Here is a 10,357-nt window from a genome sequence, read left to right as displayed (position 1 = left end):
CCGGAGCAATGAGAGGAGGGATCGCGATAAATTCTTGGATTAATCGCGGCGAGAGGATATATCCGTTTCGCATCCGTGACGTCGCGCCGCGTTCCTTTCCGGATCGAAACGCCGCCCCCCCCCCCCCTCTCCTCACTCCTTCTCATCGCTCGTTCGCTTCGTTAATGTCGTTGTTAATCCTCGACTCGTGTGACGTGAGTCGGATGTCGGTTAGAGGAATATATTTCCTCTTCTGCGTTTCTTCCATTTTTTTTTTTTTTCTTTTTCGTGACAGAACATTCTTAGCGAATTCGTATATTTATTTTTTTTGCGTGTTTCTTCTATTTTTGTTTTCTTTTTCTTTCGCGATAGAGCGTTCTTAATGAATTTGTTTAAGTGTATTTAATTCGTAAGATAACCGTTATTCAAAATTTATTTAGTCTTTCATTTATAGCAATTGTGATCAATATTCTTTTTAAATTATGGCATGGCAATATCGAGAAATATTTTTACAAAAAAAAAGTATATTGTAATTCAATTTAAAATAAATTATCCTTGACCTCGCAACATGTTGCGAATAACTCGAGAATGAAAAAAATATCTGATAAGATGCCAATATTAATTTATTCGTAATCCGTTCAAATACACACACACACACCGTTTCTTCACACCTTTCCCTTAAACGAAAAATTAAAATTTCACCGGCCGAGCATTACTTCCCTTTCACGAGCCGAGTGAAATATAACCGCAATAACGCATCGATTTCCCGTCAAACTTTTCCCTTTCTCCGGGAGAATGGAGAAGCAGGTACCTATTATACCACTCGGCCCGTTCCTTCCTACGTATTTTTCCTCGCGTGGGCGTCGCGTAGCCCGAAGGACGCGACAATATCGCGCGCCTCGATGCGCGAAACGTGGGGCGATCCGTTACCCAAGCCGACTCAATACAGGTCTCTGAAAAATTGCCGCGAAAAAGCGATCCGATCAATGATTTACGGCTTCCCCGACGCGTATCAAAATCGACGTGTATCTCGAGTAAAACGGCTGCCAGGAGGAATAAGTCTCTTTAAAGAGGGGAAAACGAATTCTTGTCTCATTCGAACATTTCAATAAGATAAAGAAAGATTCTTCGAACTCACCACACTTTTCGAAGAAAAGATGGACGAATTAAAAATTTCTAAACGCGTTTAATCGAATTACAAAAAACAAGAGATACAAAGAGAATTATTCGAATAAAAAACGAGGAGAGAGAAACCGTCCTTCCTTATCTCCCTTCTGTACCTGCAGCCGGAACACTTCTTCCTTCTTCGACTGCCCTATTCCGCCACGAATTCCCTTTCCTTCTCCGCGCACGCATGCGCGCGCGCACGAGGATGCACATCGACGCACACACCGTTCGCGATGTGTAGAAAGAGCACGCGAAAAGCGCCTCTCCGCGGCGGACGCGGATCCTCTTCCCACTCCTGCTACCCTATTCCCCCACCAATTCCCTTCCCTTCCCCACAAACGCGCAAATAAAGAACGCGCGGTATTTTTGCGAATCGCGTTCCTCGGTGGAACGGGAGGGGAGGGAGGGAGAGGAAAGGAGAGAAAGAAAAGGAAAGAAAAATCGGAGAAGCCCTTTCTTTCCACCTCGACGAGCCCGAAACGAAACACCTCTTCAACCTTCGACTGCCCTGTCCCCCCGTGAATTCCCTTCCTCTTTCATCTCGAGGCACGAGCGAAAGAAAAAGAAAGTCGGCGCGAGTCGAATCGAGCATGCGACTCCGTCCGTTGCGACGCTCGTTAACTTCAAAATCGCGCAGGACGATTCAAACAAACTCTGTCTCTCTCCGCTCTGGTTTTTCGCTCGCCGTTGTCAGCGAGCACGTCCGCTTCCTGGAGGACATTCCTCCGTACCTATATGGGCCCCTTATATCCTGCTTGTCCCCGGTGGTGGTGGATGGTGGCGATGGTCCGGCCGGTACATTGGCGCAGGTGTGGCGGCACGAGTCGGTCACAAAGAGCCGAGCCCCCGTAGATGGTACAACCTCTCTGCTCTCTATCTCTCTCTCTCTCTCCACGGATACTTTTTAAGCGAGGTCTGGCCAGGTCGCGGGAAGGAGAGAGAGAGAGAGAGTGCAGGCCACCTGGGAGCCCTTAAGAAACCCACCAGGCCTTGGCCGGTGCGCCAAGGAAGAATTAATTATGCCAGCGAGCCAGGCCCGTTAACTCCTGTTTCGAAAAAAATCCAAACCCGATGGAATGCGATTCGATACGGCGAAATGTCCGGCCTCGATGCACTCGATCTTGCCTCCTCTGCCCCGCAACGCACCTCCCGGACGTGCTCACTATTGCAACGGGACGTGATTCGAGACGATTAAAGAGATATCTGGAATATTTTATATTTTTGGGGAAAATGATCGAGCGGATCGTCATCTTTCTTTTTTTAAAAAGGAGTTTAAGGATTAAAGATAAAATGAAGATGTTACAATTGTAATTCGATATGGAAAAATATGGGAGAATCATCATGTTCGATTGAGGTGAGTCAGTTAGGGTGTGTAATTCGGTATGGTGGAAAAGCAGATCGTTGGTTCTCGCGGCGGAGAAGTTGTATGCAACGGGAACGAAAGATGGCGATCTTCGGCCGCCGCGTATCTCACACCGGTTAGAAGTCTATTCTTGCGCAGAACGCAAGCAAGATCTTTAGATAGCTTTGTGCCGGCCAAGTGCGTAGCCCCCTCGTTTGAGTTACAACCGTGGCCGTGGTTTCAACTCGCATGCTATAAAAATCCGGCGACCACCTGCGAATTTCTTCCTTCCGACTCTTCACCGTTATCGAATCATCTAATCGCTTTTCCTTCGCCAATTTTAAATTACAATTTAATCGTCCCAATCACGGAGACGCTCGATTAGATCGAAATATACATCTTCGAAGAAGGAAAAAAAATGTTTCTTCAACAATTCTATTCGTTTGGCCTCCTATAATTTATAGTTCGTTAAAACTATTAATTTGCTCCATAAACGCGAACGGGAAAAAAGAGAGGAAGAAAGACAGAGAGAGAGAGCGGAACGTCTATCCCCTTTTCCCTTCTCTCCGCCCGATAATACGTTCACCTACCCACCCCTTTGTAACGCGCCGGGACGCGGAAAGCGGCGCGGAGAGAAAGAAGGAGCGATCCACTCAATTATTTCTCCGATCCCGCGGCGCATGAATGAACGAATAGATTCCGGAGACGCACGCGGCTGATAAATGCGCGCCGGCCTCGCCATTATTTTCTATAAACGGTCATTACTTGAATTTATAGCAGCGAACGCGTTTGCGTGCCCGCTTAGAACCGCGCCACGAAACTCTCTGCTCCTCTGTGTCGAGGCGAACACGCTTCCTGCGTAAGCTCTCGAGTATATATATATATATATATGTATATACATACGCGCATGCGCACGCCTACGATCCACGGTACACGAGGCTTTGCACTCGAGCGGAGTGAGCTAAATTGGACGTAGCCTGTCCAAAGGTATAAACGGCAAGATAAACGTCGCTCGATGTTGCAAATCGTCAGATTTTAATTCGAACGGATTTCGATGATTTGAATGGTGGGAGGATATTCGTCGATTTTTATTCTTAGTTCCTTTAGGCTCTACGATACCTACGGCGGATACAACGTTGCGATTTATGAAAGGTGTTATCGAAAACTGGATGAAATTAACTTGCGCCACTTTCCGTCCTTTTTTTCGACAGCTTTTGCTCTTCGTCTGTTCTGGAGATAGTGTATAACAAGCGCACGTTAAAATTAAAGATACGCATGTATAGATCGATCGTATTTCAATAGTTAAGAAATATTGTGCAAATTTTTTATAAATTAAAGTTGAGTAATTTTTTTTTACTGCTATATTTCATTCTCACAAAATTTTGCAAAACTTTATATAATCTATCTTATATTATAATATGTGCATTTCTATCGTTGTTTATTATACTTTGGAAACATAAACAATAATAATATTTCTAATATGCTTTCAATGCTTTTTTTCATTTTATAGCATATTATCGAGAAAGCAAATAGCTATAATTTTTCCCTTAACATCTCAAACTCCAATTTATTACAATCCAGTCTGTAAAATTCAAAGGATTCCCTAAATTAATTACAATTTTCTTTCCATCCACCACGCAGATTTTTACTTAAAAATTCAAATCACAAATATATTTATATATTTTTTTACGTATTGATCATCATACATTTCCTCTTTTATTCTACGTTTAATTGATTTTTTCTTTTTTTTATGTATCTTGGTCACATTGGGGCCACTGTGCGCTCCCCATGGACGGGGTTCACACGGCTAATTGAACGGCGCGCGTCGACGAACGGATAGATCGGATAGAAATCGACGCGGCGGAATCGGGCTGAATCTCCATTTACGTCTCACTCACCGCTATCCGTGTCCGGCCAGCTACGTCCACGCCGAGATTTCCGCGATTATTTATTCGCGGCGGGCGCGCGGACACACGCGGCACACCACACGAGGCCCACACGAGGGGTCCGCAACCCCACCGGCAAGGCTTCCAACCGCCCACGATCGCCCGCGGACGACGCGCGCACGGACAATTTATGCGGAGAATTCCGTCCGCGCACAGCTGCACAACGTTGTCCTACGTTGGCCGACGTGTATCCGGATTCCAGCCGGCGGAAATACGGACGGGAATACGAATGTTTGCCTCGCCACGGTTTCTTCCGGTTCGACGCGTGTCGTCCCCGCGCGGAACCCGCGGATTCGAACAACTGTCTTCGCCATTTATCCTTCGATAACGAAAGAAAGAAAAATTCGAAGCCAAAATATTTTTATTTCGTCCGATTGAAAATATTCCAACTTGTTTCCGTTCTTATGTAACAATAATCCAACGAATTAATTTCTCGTAATTTTTTAACAATTTATTTTTACGCATTGCGTAATTGCGTAATCGTCAAATAGATAAATGGATTAGGAAGAAAAGTGGGAAAGAGAGTGGAGTAAATTCCGCGAGAGGGAGGTCGATTAGTATTCGTCTGGCCGATCGGATGTAACATAAAACACTCGGGCAAATTGCTACTATGCTCGATTTTTCGGTCGGTATCCACCTCGAAAAATCTCAAATTACCGCTCGGTGCCGTTAATCAGTCCGGTTGCTACTTCGTCGGCAGGCTCTTCTTTTTTTTTCCAAGCTTCGCGCTTCTCGCGCGAGAGCGCGCCACCACCACGGTACCCACCAGTGGTAACCCTATTAATTATGGGTTGACGTTGATTGAATAATCGTATGGAATTATTCCAATGAGCCTCCCTTTCTCTCTCTCTTCCTCTCTATCCTTTGGCGCCGTTACTTCTTCCGATAATCGCGATTCGAGGTGCAAACCTCGCCGATTATCATAATTCTCCTATTCCCTGTCTCTCTCTCTCTCTCTCTCGCCATCCAAAAAGCATTATCACATCGAGAGGTAGAATTAAATTTACATCTTTTATTACCTGCTCTTTTATCGATTCTTCACTTGATCAACTTTTAATAAAGCGTTCGAGAATGAGACGGAACGAATCGAATCGCGGTTTCGCGAAACGCAGCTGCGAAATTTCGCCGTCGCCGAACAGCTGAACGCGGCCAGCGCGCTCTTGCGGTTTTGTCACGGCTCGCTCTCTCTCTCCCCCCCCGAATCAGATCCACCCACAATTCATGTCCTTTATACGGACATGATATACGGCGCTTTTAACGGCTACCAAGCCAACGGGACGGTCTCGGCGGCGCGTTTGTGTGCGTACACGTATACACGTATATATATAGGTAGAAGCACGCCTCTTTAGGAGGGCACGCCGTGTATTTTACTTTTCTCCGCTATGTTAATCCGTGAATGATTTACACGAGAAAACTTGTAACCGTCTAATGGCCGGGGAAACGGTTTCTTCTGGCCACGCTTTCTGCTCGTATCGCCCCGCCAGAAACAATGACTCTTGCTCTCCGACTCTTTTCCATCCTTCTTTTTTTCCATCTATCTCTCGGCCGCGGAATTTATTCCCTTTCTCCCTCTCTCGATTCGCAATTGCGCAACTCGAGCGGCCAAAGATATTAGAATCTCGTAGTTTTGTAATTTCGACTTTTTTTTAATATTATTTTAATTTAATTTATTATTATATTGAATTTATTTAAATTAATTATAAATTTTTTAATTCTATAATACATCTCGTGCATGCTAATTTATTTAACTCTCGTTGTTTCGAGGGTCTTCGATGTTTGACCGATGGAAGAGTGGATCGTTAACGAAACGTGGAATTCGAGTCGATCATCTCTCTCTCTCTCTCTCTCTCTGCACCGCCGTGTAATTGCATGAAGACGTCAAGGCGGCCGATATCGATAAACCGATCCAGTCTCTCTTCCTCCATCCGTTCGCTTCTGCGCGAGGAAAAGAGAGAGAGAGAGAGAGTAGGAAGAATCGCAAAAGGAAGGTTAAACCGGGAAGAAATAAGGACGGAGCGAGGTCGTTTCAGATTTAGAGATCGGATCGGGGGATAAATCTTCTCTTATTTTCTCCGTTTTTCCTTTCCCGGCCAAACTCCATCCCCTCCTCAGCCTTTTTCGTTTTCTTCCCGTTTTCGCTCGAACGATTCCTCGGCGATTCTCGAGGTTTTCGAGGGGGAGGGGAAGAAGGAATATCCTCCCCTTCCCGGTTATTAAGATGTTCGAACTGAAATATGGCGTCCAAAGGAAATAATTGCTCGCTCTCTATCCAACTATCGGCGCGGCCGCGAGATACCACAAGCCGGGCTAATTTATGGCCTCGGCCATTTAGAATCGCGAGTACGATACGTGGTCTACGCGCACTCCGTAGTTGCCCCCTTGGTGATCGAGCCACCGGTAGCCTCTCACTTTGTATTTTCGTCCTCTCTCTCTCTTTCTCTATCTCTCTCTTTTTCTTCTTATTATTGTCGTCGTTATTATTATTATTATTTTTATCTGACCTGAGGTTTTCTTGGCTCAGGCCAAGAAGAGAAGAAGATTGGATAGATCGTTATTATTATTATTATTTTTACTTTTCTTGGCTCAGATCAAGAAGAGAAGAAGATTGGACAGATCGTTATTATTATTATTATTTTTACTTTTCTTGGCTCAGGCCAAGAAGAGAAGAAGAAGAAAAAGATAGATCTGTGGAAGATCGAGGAGGAGCAGGAAAACCTAGCATCGTCGTTATTATTATTATTATTATTTTTACTTTTCTTGGATCAGGCCAAGAAGAGAAGAAGATTGGACAGATTGTTATTATTATTATTATTTTTATTTTTATTTTTCTCAGGCCAAGAAGAGAAGAAGATTGGACAGATCGTTATTATTATTATTTTTACTTTTCTTGGCCGAGAAGAGAAGAAGATTGGACAGGTCGTTATTATTATTATTATTTTTACTTTTCTTGGCTCAGGCCAAGAAGAGAAGAAGATTGGACAGATCGAGGAGGAGCAGGAAAACCTAGCATCATCGTTATTTTTATTTTCTACGTTACTCCTTTCTTGACTCCTTTCTTTGGTTCAGGCAAAGAGAAGAAGATAGCTCGAGGAGGAGTAAGAAAACCTAGCATTATCGTTTTTATTATTATTATTATTATTATTACTTTCCACGCTTCTCAAGAAGAGAAGAAGATTGGACAGATTGGTGGAAGAACGAGGAGGAGCAGGAAAACCTAGCATCATCGTTATTTCAATTTTTCACGCTACTTCTTTTTTGGTTCCTTTCTTTGATTCAGGCAAAGAGAAGAAGATTGGATAACTCACGGAGGAGTAGGAAAATCTAGCATCATTGTTATTATTATTATTATTTTATATTTATTATATTTATTATTATATTTTATTATATTTATTATTATTATAACTTTTCTACGCTTTTCTTGGCTCAAGAAGGGAAGAAGATTGGACAGATCAGTGGAAGATCGGGGAAGAGCAGGAAAAGCATTATTATTATTATTATTATTGTTGTTGGCTTGGTTCAGGACAAAGAGAAGAAAATTTGACAGCTCGAGAAACAATAGGAAAACCTAGCATCATCGTTATTATTATTTTTATTTTCCATGCTTTTCGATCGTTTTCTCATGCTCTTTTCTTGGCTCAAGCCAAAGAGAAGAAAGAGGCAGGAAACCACCCTTTTCGATCGTTCTATGTTCTTTTTTCGGCTCAGGCCAAAGAGAAGAGAGGGGCAGGAAAACCTAGCATCATTATTATTATTATTACTTTAACTTTCCACGCTCTTCGATCATTCTATTTGGTTCGACTCAGACAAAAAGAAGATTGGACAGATCGAGCTGGAAAACCTAGCATCATCCACGCTTTTCGATCGTTCCATGCTCTTTTCTTGGCTCAAGTTAAATAAAAGAAGATTGGACAGATCGGATCAAGGGAACGAAAACTTAACAGATGGAAGAGAGCTGATTTATGATTAAATAATAAACGCTGGGATCGACGACAGCAATAACAGCATTCGTTGCCAGGATATCGAATATAAACGGCTGCTGATTTGTTTAGAATCGTTTCATCACGATATAATAAAAATTATATCAATGGATGAATTCCTGATCCTCGTCGTGGATCAGGATCGCAAAAAAGTGGATGGATTTTATATTCTAAATTCTCCCCCCCCCCTTCTCCAAGAAAAATATTATCGTCGAAACGTTCTCTCATAAATTCTATTTCCATACCGCGAATAAAATTTTTCCCCCCCCTCTCGAATTCAAATGCGAAAAAGGAAAGAAAATGTTGAAAAATTACTCCCGACCAACCCCCATCCATCAATGCCCGTTTCCAGCATTAAGATAGATACACAAGTATATCCTAGCTAAACAAGGATGTTTCGGTACACAATTTCTCCTTTAACCAGCAATAATTCTTCGGTTAAGCAGAAATAGATACAAAATTATATATACGTGTATAAGAAGCGCCACGAAGCCAAGTCTATATCTACTCTTTGAATCGCAAGCGGACGAACAACCCTAAGACACCGCTCCACACGCCTCGTCACATCGATATACAGTCGGCCGCAAAAGTATTGAGTCCGAGTCCTGAGTGTTTCAACGAGTATTAAACGTGTTAAAAAAAATTAATCCTCTCCGTTTCTTTTCTCCTTTTCTTCTTAAAGAATAAACCAACTTGGCAATCGAGAAGTAAAATAAAGCGTTTAAACTCGAATATGAAATAATTAGAAAAAATATTCAAAAAGGAATGTTCAACTCGAACACATTTTCCAACGTATACATAACGATTATGTATATAAACTTTCCTTCCAATCCATTTCTTATCTACCAACTCGTACGAAGTATACGCTAGTGTAATACTTTTGTAACCGACTGTACATATATATATATATATTATAAGCATCGAAATAGTATAAGAGATAGGTCGATTTCCAACCGATGGATTATTAAAAATTATTCCATCGTTTCGAAAAAGAGGTTTTTCCCGATATTTCGTCCCTCTTCCGTTTCCTTCCTTTTTAATGTTCGACCATCTCGTTAATACCGGCGACAGGGGAGAGGGAGGCGAGGTTACCGCATGTGTAACTGTCGCGCATGATAAATGCGGGAAGATAGCGCGCCGTGCCGGCTACCGTGCTGCCACCATGCGTCTTATTCCTGTCTAAGGATTTCGAGCAGTGCGCAGGATCATCGAAAGGGAGAGAGAGAATAGTAACCTTGACACTCACTCTCGGATTCAACTCGAGCAACTAGTTTTTTCCCTCGAGATTATCTGCCTCGTTTCGCCGAGGTGGATGGTATATCGATTTCTTTCCAGCAAGCATCTTAACGCTGTAAATGGACGAAATTTTAAAAAATATCGCGAGGCTTTCGAGATAGGGTTTTCGTTCGAATATTTTTACTTAGTTCTTTTTGCATGAGTTGTCGATATCTATAGACTGCTTCGATACGTTTCAATCGAAGAAAGGTTTTAGGTTTGAAATTTATATTGTATAAATAAGAGAGAGAGAGAGGGAAGTATTTCTCGGATAGGAGAAAAATCAATTGTACGCGTTTGAATCGATGGCTCGGTGTATCTATGCGCGGGATCGATCGCCACGTCGAACCCCGTAATCTCGGCGACCGCATCTGACCCTTCGAATCTCTGCAGGGATCGCAAAAGTGATCGGGGACAAGGATTTATTCGTAACCTTATTGCGAAACCCCGGATTGAAACTTGGGTAATTTGTATTTCAAATACCTTTTCCAAACAATATACATTGTATAAACAATTAATTTACATATTCGATTATATTCTTCTCTCTCTCTTTCTTTTTGAGGAATGAGAATCAAGGGGCGTTCTCGAGAACTGGGAGAAGAAAAGAAGGAAAATGAGAGGAACGAGGGTGAAATATGAATTCATAGGACAATTTGTTTGCGCACAGGCGA

Source organism: Apis mellifera, linkage group LG1, assembly GCF_003254395.2.
Source record: "Apis mellifera strain DH4 linkage group LG1, Amel_HAv3.1, whole genome shotgun sequence".
In the NCBI taxonomy this organism is placed as follows: Eukaryota; Metazoa; Arthropoda; class Insecta; order Hymenoptera; family Apidae; genus Apis; species Apis mellifera.
Note: the sequence above shows the minus strand (reverse complement) of the source record.